We start from the raw sequence: 20,441 nt of genomic DNA, 5'->3' as shown, positions 1-20,441 counted from the left end.
AGAACCTGAAAAAAATTTAATAATTACCAATGTCAACATTGAGGCTAAGTGATCAATAAAATTTTTAAACATGGTGAGTCTAAACTAGAATCCTGGTTTCCTGATTAACACTCCAGTCCATTGTCCATTTGTTTAAAGTCCAGATTTCTTAACTGTTCACTGGTGAGGATGCGTGAATGGCATAAGGAAAACTCCATCAGTTGCATGGATAGAATTCCAGCTTCTCCTGTTACTGTGTGAGCTTAAGAAGTACACTTTTACATTCTGAACCTGTTTCATTGCTGACAAAACTTCTATCTTTGCAGATGTAAGTGTGTAGGACCAAATAACTGCCCAATCACCAAAACCACCACAGCTGGCCTTTACTGCCACTACAATCCACTACGTCTGTACAAAATGGGAATGGCATAGGACTGGTCTCTGGTTGGTTCCATTCAGCTACATTCTTACAGGAAGCCAAGAAGATTAAAGAAACCGAGTAGCGATGGGGATGGGAAATACGGATTTTGCTGTCTTACATTATTGCCAATAGTTGGTTTTCTTCTAAGCCATAGCAACCCCCACAAAGAGGATTTTTGTTTGTTTTGTCAATTGAATGTAATATTAGATTTACTGCATCATCTTCTGTATCAGTCAAAAATGAAAAAGGGAAAAACCATAGAAGAAAACAAGTGGAAGTATTTTAGCTAAATACACTTTTAATTTTAAAAGGTCTTAACTGTATATTGCTTCGTTGCTGCTGATGGTGTTTTGGTGAGAATGTGCACTGCAGTTCAGTAAGTATGAGAGTTATGTCTATATATGTCTTTAAATAAGAATCAGACTTTTCAGAATTGCAGCCTGTACTCATACTGGCCTTACATCTATATTCTTTGAGTGGTGCAATATTTACTTTAATTGTATTAAAGCATGGTTAACAGGGACATATACTCTCCAGGTCTCCACAGTTCTCACCAATCTCTATAACTTACATCTGAGTATTTCACTTTTTTTTTTTACATTGCCCACGCCACCTGAAAGCATTAAAGTTCATAGTCTCTTGGATAGATATTACTGTTATTTCCCTTTCCTCCAGAGAAGAAAATATAAGGAAAGAAAAGGAGTAATCTTTGAAGGTAAGGAGGACGGGAAGAAATCACTGAAATTATTTGTAGATAACTAAACAATTTCTAAAATGTGAAAAGAGGATGGAAATATGTTGGAACATAAAGCAGAATAAGAAAATAACCTTCCTAAAACCAAGATTTCGAAAGGTAAGGATTGAGGACAGCCTTGCCCAGAAGGTCCCTTGGGGCAGTTAAGATTGCCTTTGGCTGTATGTAACAGAAACCCAAATACAATTTTTAACTAAACAGGTGTTTTTCCTCCTCACGGAGTTAAGAATTCCAGAGTCAGTTCAGGACTGACACACTGCTAGAGAAAGTCATCAAAATTGGCTCCTTCTCCTTTCCAACTACGTTCCCAAATGTGTAGATTTTGTTCTTATGATTGCAAGATGACTCTTTTATGTCCAAGCATCATGTCCCAATCTAGATATGAACAAAGGGGTGGACCAAAAAGAAAAGATACATTTTGGCTTTTGAGCAAAAGCATTTTAGCTTCTTTTGAAGCCTCATCCAGTAGAGTTATGCTTGCATTTTATTGGTCTGAATTGCTTTACACATCCAAATCTAGCTGGAAGGTAATCTCAGGAAATTAGTACTTCTCACAAAACATCTTGAAAAAAATTAGGGTTCTGTTACTAAAAAAGGAAGAGGAGAAAATATTTGGAGTTAATTTGTTAATAGCTAACAAACCACACTTTCTACATGCTAAGCACTTTACATATAATAAAGTATTTAATACAACTACTCATTGCAGTAGAGGCCATTGTATTTCCATTTTGAATATAAGTAAACCAAAGCACACAGACCTTTAATAACATGCGAAAGATTACCTAACTAAGAATTGGGAGAGTCAAGATTTTGAACCCAAGTATTCTTTCTCCAGATACCATAATAATATTACATTGTGTAAATGACACACCTAAAAGAAGCACAAGATTTAGAATTAGCAGGTACAAAGAGAATGGAAGTGATGCTATTAGCTAAACTGAAAGTGTGACTACTAAAGTGTGGTGACATGGGGATAATTCTATTTCCTATCCATATTTCCAATGCCTCCTCAGATCACGTGACTCAAGAATGAAAGATAAAAGACTGTTTTTTATCTGATACAACTGAGTATCAGTTAAGACAACAACAAAAAAACTGTCTTAGACAATAAGAAATCTTATTGGCCCATATAACAGAAAATTTGAAAGTAAAGAGCAAAGCCTAGTATCATCAGTCTAAAAGCCAAGCCTAGTATGATCAAGCTTTAGCTTTATTTGAACACTATTCTCTTTGCTATTTACTCCTCTGTGGGTTAGCTTTGTTTTAGAGATAGCTTTCCTCATTATCAAAAATGGATGACAGAAGCAAGTGATGCAATATTCTTCCTGGTCTATTTCCAAAAGGAGAGAAACAGGCTGTCCATAATTCTCTCTTAACAACAATAAAGGACTCCCCCCGCAAAATCCTCCAGTGACACTCCTCCTGCCCAGAATTGGGTCCCTCATCTATTCCTAAGACAATCACTAACAAAAGGGATGAGATCATATTACAAGATTAGAATTAATTAGAGATCACTCATAGAGTAGAAATGAAGCAAATTTACTTGAATCACAAGCCTGATTGGATGAAGGGCAGTTACATGAATGAAACCAGGCTTCTGTTGGGGGTTTTAGAGGAGAGATGACTGCTGGGTTAAAATTCATAATACTCAATAGTATATAGTATAAAATTCCAGAACAGAAAGTTAATGAGAAAATAATAAAACCATTAACAAAGTAAAGAGTAGATGACACAAAATCTTCTGACTTGTATCAGATCTCCAATGAGCAATATTGAGTGCTAGAAGAAAGAGAGTGATGCTTTCACGAATGTATCGGGGAAAAATATAGTTTTTAAACCTACAATTATACTCCCAGCTAAACTATCAACCAAGGATGAGAACAAAATAAGTACATTTTCACAAACAGAAAGAATTCAGGAGGTGACATCATAGGAATAGTGGCAGCGGGATGCCCTTTTTGAGTCCTCCGGATCTTATCACAAACCAGACATCTATAACCCATCAAAGGATTCTCTGCTCATCACTCAAAACAGCTAAGAGACTCGTGCAAGGATTACTTGAAGGGCCCAGCTTAAGAGGCACAACATTCAACATAACCAGAGGCCAACTCCAGACCAAATCAGACCTACAGACCGGGTTTGACCTACAAGTGACATACCCAGAGGGAATTCTCTACAGGCACAAGAGCCCATAGAGGCCAAACCACATTTAAGTGGTCAACCCTCACGCAGCAGAACACCTGCGTGGGCAGAGCCAAGTCTCAAAACTAGTCAGCCTAGGAGTTAACCCCACCTACTCACAAGCGAAAAGCAATTAAATATCTTCTTTCATAGGACAATATACACAACACAAGAGTCACCTTTGGAGCACACGCAGAGGAGAAGAACGAAGTAGTGCAAGTCAAATATAAAGGACACATACTACATAAGATAACCCAGCAAGGACTAAGAACTCTAGGGGATCTACCTAATACATCAAAGCAAACACAGAGAGTCAGCCAGAATGGGGAAACAAAGAAACATGTCGCAAATAAAAGAACAGAAGAAATCTCCAGAAGTGGAACCAAATGAAACAGAGGTAACCAACCTATCAGAGACAGAGCTCAGAACATTGATGATAAGAATGTTTAAGGAGCTTAGAGACGACATAAAGAAGGATGTAGAAATCATAACGAACAACCAATTAGAACTAAAGAACACAATTACTGAAATAAAGAAATCACTTGAAGGAATTAACAGCAGGTTAGGTGAAGCAGAGGATCGAATCAGCGACTTAGAACACAAGTTAGCAGAGATCACCCAAACAGAACAACAGAAAGAAAACAGAATAAAAAACAATGAACATGGCTTAAGAGACTTCTGGGATAACATCAAGCGCAACAACATGCACATCATAGGAATACGAGAAGGTGAAGAGAGGAAGCAAGGGATTGAGAACATATTTGAAGTAATAATGTCCAAAAACTTCGCTAGCCTGATGAAGGAAACCAACATACAAGCCCAGGAAGTGCAGAGAGTTCCAACCAGGATAAACCCAAACAGGCCCACACCAAGACACATTATAGTTAAAATGGCAAAGCTTAAAGACAAAGAGAGAATCCTAAAAGCAGCAAGAGAAAGACAGAGGGTTACATACAAGGGAACTCCCATAAGACTATCAAATGACTTTTCTACAGAAACATTGAAGGCCAGGAGGGAGTGGCAGGAGATACTCAAAGTGATGGAAAACAAAGGCCTACAACCTAGATTGCTTTATCCAGCAAGACTATCATTTAAAGTTGATGGAGAGATAAAGAGCTTCCCAGAAAAGAATAAGCTTTGTTACTGAATTTATTCGATAAACGAATTTATTACCACCAAGCCTGCATTGCAAGAAATACTAAAAGGACTTCTGTAAATAGAAGACAGATGAAAACAATCTAACTACAAATTTAAAAATGGCAATAACTATGTACCTATCAATAATCACTTTAAATGTAACCAGATTAAATGCTCCAATCAAGAGACATAGGGTGGCTGAGTGGATGAGAATGCAAGACCCTTGTATATGCTGTATACAAGAAATTCACCTCAGATCAAAAGATAAACACAGGCTGAAAGTGAAGGGTTGGAGTAAGATATTTCATGCAAATGGTAATGAGAAAAAAGCTGGAGTTGCAATACTTATATCTGACAAAATAGACTTTAAAATGAAAAATATATTAAAAGACAAAGATGGGCACTATATAATAATACAGGGATCGATCCGACAAGAGGACATAACCCTAGTAAACATCTATGCACCCAACATAGAAGCACCTAAATATATAAAACAGATATTGACAGACATAAAGACAGAGATCAACAGTAACACTATCATAGTAGGGGACTTCAACACACCTCTGACAACAAGGGACATGGCCTCCAGACAGAAAATCAATATGGAAACAACAGCCTTAAATGACACATTGGACCACTTGGATTTAATCGATATTTTCAGAGCATTTCACCCCAATGCTGCAAAATACACATTCTTCTCAAGCGCACATGGAACATTTTCCAAGATAGACCATATGTTATGCCACAAAACAAGTCTTAATAAATTTAAGAAAATTGAAATCATACCAATTGTCTTCTCTGACCACAGTGCTATGAAATTAGAAATTAACTACAGGAAAACAACTGGAAGACACACCAATTCATGGAGGCTGAATAACATGTTGCTAAATAATGAATGGATCAAGCAGGAGATCAAGGAAGAAATCAAGAGATATCTCGAGACAAACGAAAATGAAAACATGATGACCCAAAATCTATGGGATGCCATGAAAGCAGTCCTAAGAGGGAAATTAATAGCATTGCAGGCCTACCTAAAGAAACAAGAAACATCACTAATCAACAGTTTATCTTCACACTTAAGGGATCTGGAAAGAGAACAGCAAAATAAGCCCAACGGGAGGACAAGGAAGGAGATAATAAAGGTCAGAGTGGAAATAAATGAAATAGAAACCAGAAAAACAATACAAAAGATCAACGAATCCAAGAGTTGTTTCTTAGAGAAGATAAACAAAATTGACAAACCTTTAGCCAGACTCATTAAAAAAGAGAGAGAGAGGACCCAAATTAATAAAATCAGAAATGAAAGAGGATAAGTGACAACAAAAAAAAAATTAAGAAATTACTATGAGCAACTACATGCCAACTAATTTGACAATCTGGAAGAAATGAACAATTTTCTAGAAGCATACAACCTTCCAAGGCTAACTCAAGAAGAAACAGAAAACCTGAATAGACTGATTACCACCAGGGAAATTGAATCAGTAATGAACAATCTCCCAACAAACAAAAGCCCTGAACCAGATGGCTTTACAGGTGAATTTTACAAAACGTTCAGAAAAGAATTATCACCTATTCTCCTTAAGCTCTTCCAAAAAATTCAGAAGGAGGGAAGACTCCCAAACACTTTTTATGAAGCCACTATCACCCTGATGCCAAAATCAGACAAAGACACCACAAAAAAATAAAACTACAGGCTGATATCTCTAATGAATATAGATGCAAAAATCCTCAACAAAATATTAGTGAACAGAATTCAGCAATACATTAAAAAGACCATGCACCATGATCAAGTGGGATTCATCCCTGGTATGCAAGGGTGGTTCAACATCTGCAAATCAATTAATGGGCTACACCACATTAACAAAATGAAAAATAAAAACCACATGATCATATCAACAGATGCAGAAAAAGCATTTTGATAAAATCCAGCAGCCATTTATGATAAAAACCCTTAAAGTGGGAATAGAGGGATCATATCTCAACATAATAAAGGCCATATATGATAAACCCACAGGTAACATCATACTCAATGGGGAAAAGCTAAAACCATTCCCCTTAAGATCAGGAACAAGGCAAGGTTGCCCACTTTCTCCACTTCTATTCAACATAGTGCTGGAAGTTCTAGCCACAGCAATCAGACAGGAAAAAGAAATAAAAGGCATCCAAATTGGTAAGGAGGAAGTAAAATTGTCATTATATGCAGATCACATACTATATAGAGAGAACCCTAAAGACTCCACCAAGAAAATATTAGAGCTGATAGATGAATTTAGTAAAGTAGCAGTATACAAAATTAATATTCAGAAATCAGTTGCATTTGTATATACCCATAATAAAACATCAGAAGGGGAAATTTAAAAAACAATCCTATTTACAATTGCTCCAAAGACTATAAAATACCTGGGAATAAATTTAACCAAAAAAGTAAAAGATCTGTACTCAGAAAATCATGAGACACTGAAGAAAGAAACAAAAGAAGATACAAATAGATGGAAACACATACCATGTTCATGGATAGGAAGAATTAATATAGTTAAAATGTCCATACTGCCTAAGGCAATATACATATTCAATGCAATTCCTATCAAACTACCAACAACATTTTTCACAGAAATAGAACATATAATCCTAAAATTTATATGGGACCATAAAAGACCCTGGATAGCCTCAGAAATCCTGAGAAATAAGAACAGAGTGGGAGGTATAACGATACCTGACTTCAAACTATACTACAAGGCTACAGTAATCAAAACAGCATGGTACTGGCATAAAAACAGACACATAGATCAATGGAACAGAATAGACAGTCCAGAAATAAATCTATGGCTATATGGACATTTAATCTATGACAATGGAACCAAGAATGTAAAGTGGGGTGAAAACAATCTATTCAATAAATGGTGCTGGGAAACCTGGACAGACACATGCAAAGAAATGAAGTTGGACCACCTCCTTACACCATATACAAAAATAAATTCAAAATGGCTTAAAGACTTAAATGTAAGATCTGAAACCATAAAATACCTAGAAGAAAATATAGGAAGAAACTTCACAGACATTACCCGGAGTAATATTTTTACTGATATATCCCCTCGCGCGAGGGAAGTAAAAGAAAAAATAAACATGTGGGATTACATCAAACTAAAAAGTTTTTTCACAGCAAAGGAAACCATCACTAAAACAAAAAGGGATCCTACTGAATGGGAAAAGATATTTGCCAATGATATATCTGATAAGGGGTTAATATCACAAATTTATAAAAAACTCACTCAACTCAATTCCAAAAAAACACAAACAACCCAATTAAATAATGGGCAGAGGACATGAAGAGACATTTTCCTAAAAAGTACATACAGATGGCAAACAGACATATGAAGAAATGCTCAACCTCACTAATCATCAGAGAAATGCAAATAAAAACCACAATGAGATACCACATCACCCCAGTCAAAATGGCTATCATCAATAAATCAACAAACAACAAGTGCTGGTGCGGATGTGGAGAAAAGGGAATGCTCATGCACTGTTGGTGGGATTGCAGATTGGTGCAACCACTATGGAAAACAGTATGGAGGTATCTCAAAAATCTGAAAATGGAACTACATTATGATCCAGCAATTCCACTCCTAGGTATCTATGCGGAGAAATCCAAAACTCTAATTCAAAAATCTTTATACACCCCTATGTTTATTGCAGCACTATACACAATAGCCAAGACATGGAAACAACCGAAATGCCCATCAGTAGATGACTGGATTAAGAAACCGTGGTACATTTATACAATGGAGTATTATGCAGCCATAAAGAAGAAAGAAATCTTACCATTTGCAACAACATGGATGGACCTAGAGAACATTATGTTAGGTGAAATAAGTCAGACAGAGAAAGACAAGTACCATATGATCTCACTTATATGTGGAATCTAAAGAAAAGAATAATGAACTAATCAGAAACAGTTTTGGAAACATAGAGGAAAAACAGGGTTGTTAGATGGGCGGAGGGTGGGGATAAGGGGGAAGGTGAGGGAATTAGAAAACAGTTGGTAACCACAAGATGGCCACGGGGTTTTGGAAATTAATTTGGGGAATGTAATCAATAATGTTGTAAAGATTTTGTAGCGTATCTGATGGACACTTGTCCCATTTGGGAGACCACCTCAGGGATGATGTAGATGCCTGATCACTGCACTGTACATCTGAAGCTGAACAATAATGGATGCCAACTATAATTTTATATATATATATATATATATATATATATATATATATGTATATACATATATATATATGTATATACATATATATATATATATATATGTATGTATATATACTTACAAGAAGTGGAGTACAGCATTGGGAATAGAGACAGTGGAAATGTAATGGCTCTGTGCAATGTCAGAGGGATAGTGGATGGGGGGAGGTCGGTTTACACAGTGTGAGGGATGATAAATGATAAAAGTCTAAGTAATACTTTGTCTTGTGTACCTGAAACTAATAAAAAAAAATATGGATAATTTTATCATCAAAAAAAAAGAAAGAATTCAGTAGTTTCATTTCATATGTGCACATTTTGAGAAGGTTATGTAAGAATGTATGGCAGAAAACTTGAGTGAAAAAACAGAAAATGTTTGGGATACAAATAACAGGTATACTTTAAAGTGGGATGCAGGTGGGACTGGAAATAAAACGATTGATGCAAAATCTGTGTAGGAATCAGTGACACCCTTATATTTCCTCCCATGCCACACTGTCAGGTGTTAATGTGTCAACTTCACCATACCAGACTGAAGACTGAAACTTGTCATTAGAGGTTAAACCCAGAGGAATTTTGTATTCAGTGATATTAAATGAAGGTAGAAACACTGTACTGAAAGAAAAGATTACATGAAAGTCTGCACACTAAACAGTGAGGTAATAAAACTTTCCTGACTGAGTACTAGACGACTTCTCTCTGGGGAATGTGTTGAACTCAAGAGACAGAAAAATAGAGGTATAGACAGAGACCTCCAGCAGCGAGGTGCCTACCCTATCACCTAAAACCCACCATTTGAAAACTTCCCAAACACCACTCTGTCCATATGCACAAACTTCCAATAAGATCTTTAGTGTTGCAGTCAAATTAAAAAACAAAACCAAGAATAACCAAGTATGTATGGGAAAATTCTAACATGAAAGATGGGTACTAAATAGTATAGAAAAAAAAATGAAGACGCACTGAGCAAAAAGAAAATTGGGGACTAAAGAAATCTTTAAAAAGAAAATCTATAATCGATTATTGGCCTCAAAGAGATAAGAGAAGAAATGAGAATAGGATGCTGAAAAAGTACTCTTTAGACATCAAAAAAAGAAAGTCCAAAATAAAAATATGATCACATAAATAAAAACTGCAGTGAAGATTGGAGACAAAGCCAAAGAAATTTTCCAGAAAATAACAAAAATGGCTAAGAGGTCGAGAAAGAAGAAAAGAACAGATAATAAAACAGTAGTAGCCATTCAAGGAGGTCCAAGTAAATAATTCCACAGAAACAAAGAATACAAGGAAATTCCTCAAAAGATGGCAGGCCACAAGTTTCTAGTCCGAAATAGCTCAACAAGTGCCCAGCTCAGTAAACGGGGAGATGGGACAATATATTTTCACATTATAAAATTTCAGAACATGGAGAGAAAAGAGAATATCCAGACACCTTCCAGGGTAGAAATGGGGGAAGGAAGCAGGCAGCATTCAGTGTGGATAACGAAACAGAATGGTATCAGTCTTCTCAGAACAGCAGTGGAAATAGAAGTCAGTGAAGCACTGTGGTCAAAAATTGAGGGAGGTGAGTTACATCAGCAAGATGGTTGAATAAGATATCCCTTGCCTCATCCCCCCATAGATAAGAATTTGGCATCCATCCACAGAAGAAGTGCCTTTGTGGACACTGTGGGATTCAGCATCACATTCCAATGGACCCCGGAGGAGTCGTGTCTATCCATGCATTGGATAATAGGCAAAAGGACATTGGTCCTGGTTGAGCATTCTGAAGTGGCCCATAGACTGGCTTCAGGCCCTCTTGACCATGGTCTTGGAGCCCAGGAGAAAACTGACAATCTATCATGCATGGATGAGAGAGCCTTTGTGGAAGTCTACGAGTCCAGTGAAGAAGTTAACAGCACACGGTTGGAGTAAAAAAAATCCAAGACTGGGCAAATTGAAAAAAGTGAGAGAAACAACTTGACTTTACACACATCAACCCTCTCCCTACGTGGCACAGCTCAGTGCCGAGAGAGCCCTTCTCAACCTGCGATCTTTTTCCCATAAAATGAGAGTGAGTGAGTGTCCAGCTTCCCCAGCAGTGTGGAATGCTGCCAGAGGCCCATTTCTCTGACACAATCCAGAATACTGAGACATGAGCTGCATAACTGGGGGCCGTAAGTGGCTGGGAGAACAGCAGCCAGGACTCAAAAGGTACCAAAGGGACACAGATCCTACTAGCTGCGTCATGGATGCTAGGATGCCTCACCCACGGATTCCCACAGCCGGCCCACAGCACACTGTGTGCCACACACATGCACTTCCCTACCTTGTGGTCAGCTCCCTGTACATGTTTCTCATGGTAGCAAAAGAAAGCCTTGGCAGACAGCCAGTAAGCATGTACAGAATGCTGGACTGAATCTGTGGGCCAGAAGAGTCCACAACCTTGAGCATTTACCATCACCTTTGGGAAAGCAAAAGGGATGCTGTCAGTAATTCGCCTGCTGCAGGATGGAGAGAAAGCATATAAACTCAAGAAGTCTGCCACAAGAGGGAGCAAGAAGTGTGGAGCAACTGCATCCAAAGACAGAAAGCCTTGGAGCCCTAGTAGAGCTGGATGAAGGTTAATTATTTTCCAAAGTCAGTCAGTCATTAGAGGAGGTGACTATTACTTAAAAGGTGAAAACAGCAGTTCAAGACTTCAAGAAACATGAAAAATCAAAGAAACATGACACCACAAAATAATCACAACAATCTTCCAGTAATTGACCCCAGTGACATGGAGATCTGTAAATTACCCAACAAAGAATTCAAAATAGCTGTTTTAAGATAGCTCAATGAGCTAAAAGATAACACAGAAACATAATTCAATGAAATCAGGAAAACAATTCACAAACACAATGAAAAATTTAATAAAAAGATAGAAATCATAAAAAAGAACCAAATAAAAATTCTGTGGTGAAGAATACAATGAATGAAATGAAAAATGTAATAGAAAGCTTCAACAACAAAATTGACTAAGCAGAAGAAAGAATCTAAGAAATAGAAGACAGAACCTTTAAAATTATCCATCCAGAGAACAAAGAAAAACTAATGAAAAAGAGTAAGAAAAGCTTATGTGATCCATGGGATACCATGAAAATAATCAATTCATGAATTACTGGAGTTCAAAAAGGAGAAAAGAGGGAGAAAGAAGCAGAAAACTTATTTTAAAATATAATGGCCAAAAACTTCTCAAATCTGGAGAGAGATTTAGCTACTCATGTTCATGAAGTTCATATATCCCCCAAACAATTCAACTCAAAAAGATCTTCTCCAGGATACATTACAATAAAACTGTCAAAAATATTTTAAAAATGTGAAAAATCTTAAAAGCAAGAAAAGAACTTTATCACTTACAGAAAAAAAACCCATAAGGCTATCATAAAATTTCTCAGCAGAATCTATACAGGTCAAAAGACAGTGAGATGATTTCAAAAATTTGAAATGAAAGGACACTAATTATTAACATGAAAACATAAAATATGCAAACACTGGTAAAGGTAAGTATGTAGTCAAATTCAGAATAATCTAATACTGTACATAGTACTGTTTAACTATTTAACTCTATTAATAAGGTTAAAGGGTACAAGCATTAAAAGTGATAATACATACAATAATTTGTTAATAAATACACAATATAAAAGGGACAAATTGTGACATCAAAATATAAAAAGAGAGAGTAAAAAGTAGATTTTTGTATATAATCAAAGTTAAGTTGCTATTAGCTAACCTAGACTGTTATATCTATAAGATGATTTATGTAAAGTTCATGGTAACCACAAAGCAAAAACCTACAGTAGATACACAAAAGATAAAGAAATGATAAAGCACACCATTATAGAAAATCATCAATTAACAAAAAAAGACAGCAAGAGGGTGAAGAAAGGAACAAGGAAACTACAAAAAAAGCCTGAAAGAAATTAATAAGATGATATTAGTAAATCATTACTTATCAATAATTACTCTAAATGTAAGTGGATTAATTCTCCAATGAAAAGGCATAGAGTGGTTGAATGGATTAAAAAACAACAAGTATAAACTGCCTATAAGAGGCTCACTTCAGCTTTAAAGACACACATAAGTTCAAAGTCAAGGAATGGAAAAGGTATTTCATGCAAATGGAAACTTAAAGAGAACAGGGGTAGTTATACTTACATAAGACAAAAGAGACTTTAAGTCAAAAATTGTAACAAGAGACAAAGAAGATAATTGTATAATGATAGAAGGGTCAATTCATCAAGAGGATATAACAATCATAAATATATATTTACCCAACGTTGGAGGACCTAAATATATTAAGCCATACCAACAGATCTGAAATTAGAAATAAACAGCAAACAATAATAGTAGAATGGTAGAGGACATCAATACCTACTTTCAACAATGGATAGATTATCCAGACAGAACATCAATAATGAAAAGTTGAACTTGAAATATATTTCAGATGAAATGGACTTAACAGACATATATGAAACATCCCTTCTAATATCAGCAAAGTATACATTCTTCTCAAGTGCACACAGAACATTCTCCAGAATAGATCAGATGTTAGGTCACAAAACAAATCTTAGCAAATTTAGGAAGACTGAAAGCAAACCAAGTATCTTTTCTGACCACAATGGAATGGAAGTAGAAATCAATAACAATAGAAAAACTGAAAAATTGGCAATGATGTGTAAATTAAATAACACACTTCAAGAACCAATGGATAAAGAAAGAAATCAAAGGGGAAATCAAATATCTTGAAACAAATAAAAAATGGAAATTCAACACATCAGAACTTATGGGATGCGGCAAAAGCAGTAAGAAGAGGAAAGTTTGTAGTGCTAAGCTCCTACATTAACAAGAGAAAAAAATCTCAAATAAAAAACTTAACTTTACACCTCAAGGAACTAGGGAAAGAAGAACAAGCTAAGCCCAAAGTTAGCACGAGGAAGGAAATAATAAGGACTGGAGAAGAAATCAACAAAATAGAGAATAGAAAAATCAATGAAATATGAGTTGATTTTTGAAAAGATTAAAAAAAAATGACAAACTTAGTTAGACTAAGAAGAAAAGAAAGAAGACTCAAATAAATAAAATCAGAAATGAAAGAGACATTATAACTGACACCACAGAAATATAAAAGATCATAAGAAATTACTGTGAACAATTATGTCAACAAATCGGATGATCTAAAACAAATGGATAAATTCTCAGAAACATACAACCTACTAAGATTAAATGATGAAGAAAACGAAAATATGAACAGAGCAATTACTAGTAAGAAGTTTGAAGCAATCAAACATCTTTGGGCAAAGAAAAGCCTAGGACCAGATGGTTTCACTGGTGAATTCTACTGAATATTTAAAGAACTAATGCCAATCCTTCCTGAACTCCAAAAAACAGAACAGAAGGTGACACTTCCAAACTCATTTTACAAGGCCAGCATTATCCTGACACAAAGCCATATAAAAACACTATAAAAAAGAAAACTAGAGGCCAATATCCCTGGTGAATATGATGTAAAAATTCTCAACAATATATTAGCAAGCCAAATTCAACAACTCATTAAAAAGAACATACACCATGATTAAATGTGATTTAGTCCTATGATTCAAGGATGGTTCAATATATACAAAGTAATAAATGTGATATACCACATAAATCACATAGAATGAAAGACAAAAATCATGATCATTTCAATAGATGCAGAAAAAGCATGTGACAAAATTCAACATCTGATTACGATAAAAATTCAATAATTTGAATACAGAATTAATGTATCTCAACATAATAAAGGCCATATATGACAAGTCCATAGCTAACAGTGTACTCACTGGTGAAAGGCTGAAAGATTTCCTCCATAATCAGGAATAAAACAAGGTTGCTCACTGTCACCACTCCTATTTGACATACTATTGAAAGCCCTATGCAGAGCAATTAAGCAAATAATAATAATGATGATGATAATGATGATAATAATAATAATAAATAAAAGGCATCCAAATCAGAAAGGAAGAAGTAAAATTGTTTCTGTTTGCAGATGATATAATCTTCTATTTAGAAAATCCTAAAGGTTTCACCAAAAACTGTTGAACTAATAAATGGATTCAGTAAAGATGCAGTATAAAAAAAATTAATGTACAAAACTCAGTTGTTTCTATACACTAAAGATAAACTATCTGAAAAAGAAAACAATCCCATGTATGATAGCATCAAAACCAGTTAAATACTTAGCAATAAATTTAACCAAGGAGGTGAAATATCTGTATACTGAAAATAAAAAAATATATATATTGATGAAAGAAATAAATAAATGGAAAACTATCCCATGTTTATGAATTGGAGGAATTAATATTTTTAAATATCCATACTGTTCAAAGCCATTTAAATAGTCAATGCAATTACTATCAAAATTCCAATGGTGTTTTTCACAGAAATAGAAAAAAAAATTCTAAAATTCATATGGAACCACAGCAGACCCTGCAGAGCCAAAGCAATTCTGAGAAAGAACAACAAAGCTGAAAGCATCACACCTCCTGATTCCAAACTATATTACATAGCTATAGTAATTAAAACTGTGTGGTATTGGCATAAAAACAGACACATAGAGCAAAAGAACAGAATCTAGAGCCCATAAATTAATTCTCACATATAGGGTTAACTAATATTTGACACAGGAGCCAAGTATACTCAATGCGGAAGGGATAACCTCTTCCATAAATAGTGTTGGGGTAATCACATGCAAAAGTACTACTCACAAAAATTAGTTTGAAATGAATTATATATAGACTTAAAACATAATACCTGAAAGAGTGAAATTGATGGGAAAAATATAGAGAAAAATCTCCTTGACAATGGTCTTCATAATGATTTTTTGGATTGACACCAAAAGCACAGGTAACAAAAGCAAAAATATGTAAGTTGAACTACATGAAACTAAAAATCTTCTGCAGAGCAAAATTACTTTGTAGCAGTCTCTGTTATCAAATCTACTGATGTTGGTATCACAGTGCCTGTGTTCAGGTAACCCTTATTTTATTGTTATTATTATTCTATGTCTATTTGTTAATCTCTTACTGTGACTAATTTCTAAATTCAACTTCATCATAGGTATGTATGCATCATACGTATGTAGGGTTCAATACTACTATCTGCAGCTTCCAATATCCACTTGGGATCTTGGAACGTACCCCCAGCAAAAAAGGGGAGACTACTGTATTATATACTTGAAACTTGCTAATAGAGTAAGTCTTAATTGTTCTCACCACACAAATACACACAAAAGGTAATTATGTGAAGTGATGGAAGTTATTACCACTATAATCCTATAGTGGTAATCATTTAGCAATATATAAATGTATCAAATCCTCATGTTGTCCTTCTTAAGTTTACATAATTTTATATATGAATTATATCTCAATAAAACTGGGGAAAAAAGAGAAAAAATCAGGGAAAATAATTTGCACCCTAGAATTCTGCACCCTCCCAAATTATATATCACATATGAGAGCAGAAGAAAGAGAATTTCAGTCTTTCCGAAGCTCAAATAAAGAAAAAAATCATTCCTTGTGTATATATTTTCTCAGAAAGCTTGAGGGTGTGTGTGTGTCGGGGAGAGAGAGAGAAAGAGAGAGAGAGAGAGAGAGAGGAAAAAAACAAAGTGGGTAGTAAACCATGAAAGAGGAATACACAGTATTACACAATATACAGTATTCAGGAAAACTAGAATCTAATACAGAACAAAATTAAGGAAATTCTTAGGATGATGATGAAAAATAAATTTTCACTCTAGACTAAAAGAAAGCGATTAGTCTAGAGTGGAGCAGAAGGACGGAAAGCTCTAAGAAAGACACCCACATGGCGGGGAAAAAGCAACAACCGGCTAGATTATCTGATGTCTTTGAATGTACTGATGTAATGATGTACTTGACTGTATTACTTTGGCAAAGGATTTGGGGATACAATAGTGATAGTTCATAGAAAACTGAGAAAAATGACAAAGAAAGTAATTATTAATTAAGGATATACAAACAGATCCAAAGAAAAAATAATTGTCATACCCTATATTGATTAATTGTTAATATAAATAAAAACTTTTCACTTAACCAAAAATTTGAATAAAGTGTGTATTAGGGGTTTATAAAGCTGTTACATCTTCATATTTTAAGTAGATAGTCAATATAGTGAATAACTAATACTTTTTTAAAAGTAGTAAAACATGTTATTTAGAAACATGAGGTGAATATCAAGAGAATCAGCTAAAATGATTTGACAATAATTATACTTCTGGGAGCAGAAATTGTCATTGGATGTTGAATAGCAGAAGAAATTGCTAATTTTCATTATAAGCCTTGAAAATCTATTTGACCTTTAAATCTATGTACATCTATTTGTTTAATAAAAATAAAAATTGTTTTTAAAGGAGTATATTAATCATGCAATTTAATTTTCATTGCAAGTTACATTATAAAAGTGATATAATTATCCTTTTTAGCTTCTTTTAGATGATTCTATTATCAGTATGCCCTAGCATGTTTATTCATAATCCTACATCTTCAGTTCATCTAAATTCACTACTAATGCATTATTTTAATACACTTTGGCTAGTAGATAAAAGCAAAGATAAGTAATTTGATTAAGTCTATACACATAGAAGTGTTCCCAAAAAGCTGTTTAATTTCTTCTTTGGCATTTAGGAATTTACGCCAAAAGTTATAGGTTGGAAAATAAAATCTACCACTGAAGTAGTATAAACATCATTCATGCAAATTATAACAACATTCATAAAATTTATGTGCAAGGTAATCTGTTAGATGGTTATTCAAATGTGGCAAAGTAAAGTTGAAAGCAAAATTCAACATCTGGGGCCAGACTATATGTAATCAGAAGGGTTAGATGTGCGTGTAAATGAATCACTATGCCCTTGAGGAACTCTGACTTTGAAAATGCTAACATTTTTTTTCCTAAGAGTTACCTCTGAATAAAGTGAATGTCCAAAATCAGTAATTGACAACATCCTTATTTATCTTTGCTAAAATTGGAGTTTTACCCACTTAACATTGATAAGAGATCTTGACCATTTCAGGGTTCCTAAGGGGAAAAAAAAGGATCATCAGAAGTGGTTATGATGGTCAATTTTATGTGTCACCTTGACTGAGTCATGAATTGCCCGGGTATTTGGTCAAACATTTTGGGTGTGTCTGTGAGGGTGTTTTTGGATGAAATCAACATCTACATTGGTAGACTGAGTAAAGCAGATTGCTCTCTCCGATGTGGACGGGCCTCATCCAATCCACTGAAGGCCAGATGAGAACAAAAAAGGCAGAGTATGTGAAAAATCCCTTACATCGGTCTTCTCCTGCCTTCAGATTTCCACTCACACTGGAACATTTACCCCATCAGCTCTCCTGGTTCTCAGGCCTTCAGATTCGTACTAGAACTACACCATTGGCTCTCCTGGATCTCCAGTTTGTCCACTGAAGATCTTGGGACTTCTCAGCCTCTGTAACTGTGTGAGTCAATTCTCTATAATTAGTACCACCACTACCACCACCACCCCCGCACGCACACACACACAATTGGTTCTGTTTCTCAGAAAAATTCAGACTAACATACTGTTTTTATATAATTTTTTGGAGGAAAGTAGAAAGTTCAGTTAAACTGATATGTCTAAATATTGAAATATTCAGTCAAGCAAACTGAAGTCACAGGTTGCTAATTTTCTTCTTAATTTAGTCATTTTACTTGAATGTAACAGGCATCAACTAATGCTGATTAAGGCCAGACAAACTTTTAAAAAGAAAGGTGGGGAGGGATTTATTTTAAAGAGACACAGGTGTCTCTGTGTTCAAGGGCAGAAGTGTTGCTACAGCTCATGAAGGAGCTGGAACAGGATGTGGAATACCATTTCATGTTCCCATCTCTACTTATCTCAGTATATTTGTTTTATTTCTTTCTCTCTACTCACAAACTATCGCTGTTACTCTGTTCACACAGTGATAACCGTGCTATAACACAAGAGGTTTTACTTCTCCTTAATTCAAGAGACCAGCTCATGTAAGGATGAAACTTGATACTAACTCTACGGTCCTATGGGAATTATTCGATCAGTCATATTTGAGTCACATACTCACCTTGGTCCAAGTAGCCAACACCAGGAGCATAGAGCCATGTTGTACAAACATGACTGTCATCCCCTGTACCTATGACTATGTGGATGAGAGTAAGAATGCTAGGACAGTCTCCAGATAACACAAAATTACACTGAACTTACTTTTTCTTTCAACTTATGTTAGGATTTTCTGTGTCCAGCACTGCGGATGTAATTCTGAAAAAGACAGACACATTTCTTGCCTTCAGAAACCTTACTATCTTATTAGGTGTATGGTGGCAGGGAAGGGGCCGTTGAGGATTGAATTTATATGTACCGAAATTGCCAATGTAATGCAATAAGTGATATTATACAGATGAAAAGGAATTATGAAAGCAACTGAGAAACGATATCTCACTTAGACTTGAGAGGTCAGTGATATCTTTCAGTGAAAAATGACATCAATATTAAAACTACAAAGATACATAGGGACTAACCTGGTCTAAGAGATGAAGACAAAATATTATAGAAATGACCAAGATTTTAGTGTTTATGTAGACACATGAATAATATTGATGACTCCAACACAAAATAATATTGGAATGATGATGGGTGTCTTCGTTTGGATTTCCCAAAAATCAGATCCTGAGACAAGATAAAACAAAATTAGTCCTCTGTGTTGGCATCACTCTTAACAGGTTCTTCCAACAAGGTGGCCAACAGCAATATTAGGTTTGCATTCTCCCAGTGTAGCAACCACAGCAGAAAAACAGCACCTTTTCCTCAGTGGTTGTAGGAAAAAGTTCCAAGGCTGACTCTTACAGAAACAATTTGGGCCATTGAACCAATCACAGTGGACAAATAGCTGGAATATTCTGATTGGTCAGGAATTGGGGTATTAAGAAAGGCCACACTACCATCACATGACCAAACAGTGTGTGAGGAGCTATCACAGCATTATTACCAGAAGAAGAGAGAATGGATACTTAGCAGGCAAAATCAACACATGTCTACTAAAAGTTGGGGTGTTACTCCTTTAATATTTACTTTATACTTGGAATTGTGTTATGCATTATACAAACATAGCAACAAAGAACTTCTTTGGGGGCGGGTAATTGAATTCATCCTATGACTCTTCTATCTAAGTAGTAATTTGGACATAAAGGATGATTGCAAAGAGTAAAAACTTGAACCATCCACACTCTGATTATCAGTATATCATAAAAATTTACACATACAGAAAATAGTCATTCTTAACCCATACTGGTTTACAGATTTTTTCCCCACAGATAATTTAAAAAATCTGATGAATTTAATAGAACTCATCCTTAGAAATTTTTTTGTACATACATACTTCTTTTGAGGAATTGACAGTCTACATGAAGCTCAAGTTAAACCTCCAATCTAGATTGACTGAATGTTTTCAAAGCTCTTGGCTCCCTTGCAAGTAAACAGCTAGTCCTTTTCATACTTATAATGTAGGAATGCCATTTAGATGAATTTGTTGATTTTTAGTTTTAAACTGCTGAAATTATAAAGATACACAAATCCTAAACATTATTTTCATACTGCATTCTTGTTCAATTCAATATCACAATCTTAAATCAAGGCAGATAAACTGT

Source organism: Rhinolophus hipposideros (genome assembly GCF_964194185.1).
Source record: "Rhinolophus hipposideros genome assembly, chromosome: 13".
NCBI lineage: Eukaryota > Metazoa > Chordata > Mammalia > Chiroptera > Rhinolophidae > Rhinolophus > Rhinolophus hipposideros.
Note: the sequence above shows the minus strand (reverse complement) of the source record.